We start from the raw sequence: 4,836 nt of genomic DNA, 5'->3' as shown, positions 1-4,836 counted from the left end.
AGTCCTACTGTTGTGCACTTTGGTCACAAGGTGGCAGCATTGAGTAATATTATTGTAACTTCACCTAGCGCATTATGGTCTTTCTTCCTGTTTACGTGCAAACAACCTGGAGATTTGCAGCGTGGGTGGTGCGTGCTGCGACTCCATGGTGTAAAGTAGTAAGCAATACTGAAATTCATGTCCCAGTATTTGGGGCTCTGTGCACTCAATTTCATGGTAATGTTAGCATGCATGAAGCCACACCGTGCTATTGTACTGCGTTACTTGAAATGGTACAGGTTTTACAATAATTTTAACTCTGTTTAAATATAAATGACAGTGTGTTGAGTTGTCTGGGATGATTCTCAGTTAAACCAAGGACGGTTAAAATCATGGGAAGTGGACTTGGTTGAAGATACTTGAAGACATTTCAGATGACATCTCCAGTTCTGGATAACTTGTACGGAATCCCAGCCATTTAAGTTCTTAATAACGACCCCACAGAGGTTTAATGGCTGAGATTCCCTACCAAGCTAAGCTGTCCTTGATTTTAACCTTCCTTGGATAGTGTGTTGAGTTGTGCTATCTCCGGGAAGTTCCACATGAGTTTGATGAAACTTGGTGAAATGTGGTATCATTTACAATAATCCATTGTATGTAACCAGGTTATTTTTGTGGGTTTCTTTTTGTAAATATGTTTTTTAGAGTAGTTTTTTATGTGATTTCTGTTGATAGTCATACCCCACTGCCATATTTTGTTTTCATTGTGTGTTTCACACTCAGCTACCGTAGATCGCCCTTTGTCTTAACCTGTCAAAAAAAAGAAAAGAAAATGATTTTGGTTAAACAAACAAACAAAAATTCTGCTCAGGGAAAAAAAACCTGAAACCATTTCAAAACTACATCCAAAAATATAATTACACACTAAAACTGAACATGCCACTAATAGTGGACACCTGAAATTGTCTGGTTTTGAAAACTGTGGAATCCCCTGGGAATATTTTTGGGCTTAACATACAAACGATTGCTAAAGCTGACTCAGTCAAGAATCAGTAAAAAACTTTTTCAACACGATAATGCAACTTGAAATGGGTTCCAGCAGACGGTTGATATTACTCATCATATCTGCAAAACTTAGGCTGAGACTGATCTGTTTAGAGTTTTGTTTACAAAGATCTAACGCTAACTACAGAAGACAACTTCTGGTGTGTTTTTGTGAACTCTGCTTACAAACATACTTATTCCAATTTTAGCCACATTTTTCTTACACAGATATTTATGCTTTCATGTCTTCCCCAAGTAGCAGCAGATTCTTGAGTGTCACGTGAAGAAGTAACACATCGAGTTATTGTCTGAGAGAACAGGAATTTAATGTTTTTTATTAAACAGTTGTCCGAACAACAATTGGTTTAAATACAAACAAATATTATCTACTATGTGATTAAAAAGAAGAAATTTAGGGAAGATGCTCAGCTCTGAACTATATTTCCATCATGTTCATTGTGAATGCAAATCGACGGGTGAAATGTGCATTTCCTGTGCAGGCCCCTTATTGACGCGGGCACCATTTACCGCTGTCACCCCCCCTCTCACCACCACCACCACCACTTACTGAATAAAGGTCAGGCAATCAGGCATCTGGAAGGACAGCTAATTTGTCATCCCTCGACAAACGTGTCAGCGTCCGATCTTGTCCGCAGGGCTTGATACCGCAACAAGCCGTAAAGGTTAAGAGATTCAAAGAGCAGCCCCCCCTCCCAACTCCTCTTCCCCGCTCGCCCTGTCTCCATCTCAACAAGCAACATGCGACAGAGCGGAAAATTCAATTTTGGATTTGATACTGTGAGAGCTACGTGGTTTCATGGCTGTAACTCTTCAGAGTCTTTAGGCATGTCGTCCGCCTTGCTCAGTTAAACTCCACAGAATGCCCCTGGATCGAGACGTTGCTGTATTGTACATGTCATTCTCAGCTTATGCAGCGTCTCATTCAACTTATTATCCCAACAGTGACATGACAAATGTCAGCTGAAATTGAGGAGCAATCACAATTGTAGTTAGAGCTTAATTTGACTTGTACTGACAATCTATGTAGATAAAGATTATCATTCAAATCAACAAATAAGCATCGTTTTTAATTGAAAATCAGACCAGTAATTTTAAATTTGGATTTGAATGCAGAATAAATGCAGTCATTGTAAGCAATCTGTCAAACTAAGCACGGCCTTTGTGATTATAGAGGCGTTACAAGCCGTCCCTGTCGTCCCTGAATGCATCCTAATAGCCTGTTTAGTGAGGCCATCTACAGCCGCAGGTGTGTTTCCCCTTCCGATTCCCAAGAGTGTAAGTGACAGAGGGTAGACAGAGACAAAGACTGAGGCAGAGACATGAAGGAGTGACTTTGATCAGGTGAGTTCACTAGGCCTATGTGTGTGTGTGTGTGTGTGTGTGTGTGTGTGTGAGAGAGGAGTGTTCAGTGTGGGAGAATGGAGAGTCAGGCTGACAGCTGCATGTCAGATTCTCTTAATGTAAATCCTTGCCTAGAATGACTCTAGCCTTACAGCACACACTCTTGGGCACACACCTGAGAAATTAGGTTGTGTGCACAACTGTTTTTGCATGCAGTGTTGCTAACCAATCTTTGTATACTCTCCATGGATCACTACAACATGCAAGATGGTTGTAACAGACGGAGGCAGGTGAAAGCATCGGCCGGTTCCTTTTGGTAGTGTATCACTATCTAGCCTATATGTAGTGTAAAGTTAGTGTTTTGAAAACCACCAGATCACGTCATGCTGATGTTTAGGTATAATGTTGGTCACCATCTAAGTGTGTTAGCATGCTAACATTTTACAATTAGCTCTAAACAGAAAGGATAGCTGAGGCTTATGCAAATGTTACTTTTGCAGGTACTTAATCTTGAATCTGGTGGACATGAATGTGTGTTCTACATTTCATGGCAACCTGTAGTTGTTTATTGTGGACCAACCAATGAGTAACCGTCCATGCCTACAGCCACGCCGCTATGCCGCTACATGGCTAAAAAGTATAGCCCAACACTGTTATGTTAGTAAAAAGATAACAAATGTGTTGAGAATATTTCTTAGGTGTCTTAATTGATGTAACAGGGAAAGGTAAGACAGGTCTAGCTTAGAGTAATTTAGCTGACCCCATAAGTGTTTGACATTATAGCTTTAGGTATTTCTCACATGTACTTGTCCTCGTCAGGAAGACAACAATAGACTGATTAGTTAGAGACAGTAGCTCAGACATCAGGCTAGCAGATATCAGTGTTCTCTGGGAATCTTACAAGGTTGAGCCATACAAGAATGTTTACAAGAACTAACTGGCTCCACAGATTAGAGTACAACTCTTGGATAGTGAGAGATTCCAATATGATGAAGCATTGGAGTCTAAACATCAGATAGTTGTTATAGGTGAAAGGTGACCTAATAGAGAAACCTACAGCCAATAGGGGGAAGACAGAAACATAAAAGGGACCACAAGATGTTATCCTTCTGATTTGGTGTAGGCATTTGACGTGTTCACATGTTGTATGCTGGCACTGTATCTCCTCGGCCAGTCTCAATAAACCATGCTATGTTAAGTCTTCATCAGTCTCCGAAACTTCTTCACACCTAAACCTGGCTCACAATCATATCATTTCAACAAAATGTATTCTGTAATCATTTAAAAATGTTTTCATCAGAGTAACATTATCAGATACACAGCCAAAAGTGATCTACCAGTGTAACAATCTTTCCTACTGCCAATGGTCAGCTGGCAGTAAGCTTGCTAGCAGATTAACTTGCTAGCACTCAAACTGCCTCTGGACTTTCTTCAATTTTTTTGTTCCTTTGTAGCATGACAAGGGGTCCAAAAGAGTCTGGACTGCAACTAACACCCATTCTACTCCCTCTACCACCCTCCTGTTTTGTTTGAAGCACTTTTTTTTTTTTTGTGGTTCATCAAGCTTTTTCTAACCATATGGGTAGGAATGGGCAATAAATTAGCATTTATTGACTGTCAGCCAAATGGTACCATGATAAAAATGCTAAAATGATCTTGTCATATTGTTCTTTTCTTATTTTTAAGCTTAGACATTTTTACTTTTATTCAACAGTTGCTAGTAAAGACAGACATGATAGATCCAGAGTCAAACTGATGTTGACATTGCATGGAGTCTTCTCTACGCTCTGTAGCCATATCAGCATCATACTAGTAATAATAAACACTGACTGCAAACATTTTTTGTTACACCTTGCCCTCCAAAGCTTCTGTACCTTTGAACCACGTTTCCATGTTTCTCTTTCTTGGCTTCTCACCTTCACAGCAACCTCTACTCTCAAACTCTACTTCTTCTTCATGTGTTGCACTGACTATGCCCTCAGTCTCCCCCGATTCATAGCCTGTCACATATAAACTGCCATCAAGCCACCAAATGAAACCATACCACTATATCTTGTATTGCTGTTACAGTGAGGAAAATAAGTATTTGAACACCCTGCTATTTTGCAAGTTCTCCCACTTAGAAATCATGGAGGGGTCTGAAATTGTCATCATAGGTGCATGTCCACTGTGAGAGACATAATCTAAAAAAAAAAATCCAGAAATCACAATGTATGATTTTTTAACTATTTATTTGTATGATACAGCTGCAAATAAGTATTTGAACACCTGTCTATCAGCTAGAATTCTGACTCTCAAAGACCTGTTAGTCTGCCTTCAAAATGTCCACCTCCACTCCATTTATTATCCTAAATTAGATGCACCTGTTTGAGGTCGTTAGCTGCATAAAGACACCTGTCCACCCCATACAATCAGTAAGAATCCAACTACTAACATGGCCAAGACCAAAGA

The 4,836-nt window shown here is 39.9% G+C and overlaps 1 long non-coding RNA gene across 1 annotated transcript in view; it reads right to left on the bottom strand.

Moving 5' to 3' along the window:
- Window positions 1-645: 645 nt before the first annotated feature.
- The window catches only part of LOC123984655, a 7,471-nt gene continuing 3,280 nt past the window's right edge, over window positions 646-4,836 (bottom strand). The window contains exon 2 of the long non-coding RNA XR_006828486.1: window positions 646-789. This is a non-coding gene — a long non-coding RNA (uncharacterized LOC123984655). The remainder of the gene's footprint in view (window positions 790-4,836) is intronic.

Source organism: Micropterus dolomieu, linkage group LG16 (assembly GCF_021292245.1).
Source record: "Micropterus dolomieu isolate WLL.071019.BEF.003 ecotype Adirondacks linkage group LG16, ASM2129224v1, whole genome shotgun sequence".
Classification (NCBI taxonomy): Eukaryota; Metazoa; Chordata; class Actinopteri; order Centrarchiformes; family Centrarchidae; genus Micropterus; species Micropterus dolomieu.
The sequence above is the reverse complement of the archived record's forward strand: the minus strand, read 5'-3'. Positions and strand labels throughout refer to the sequence as shown.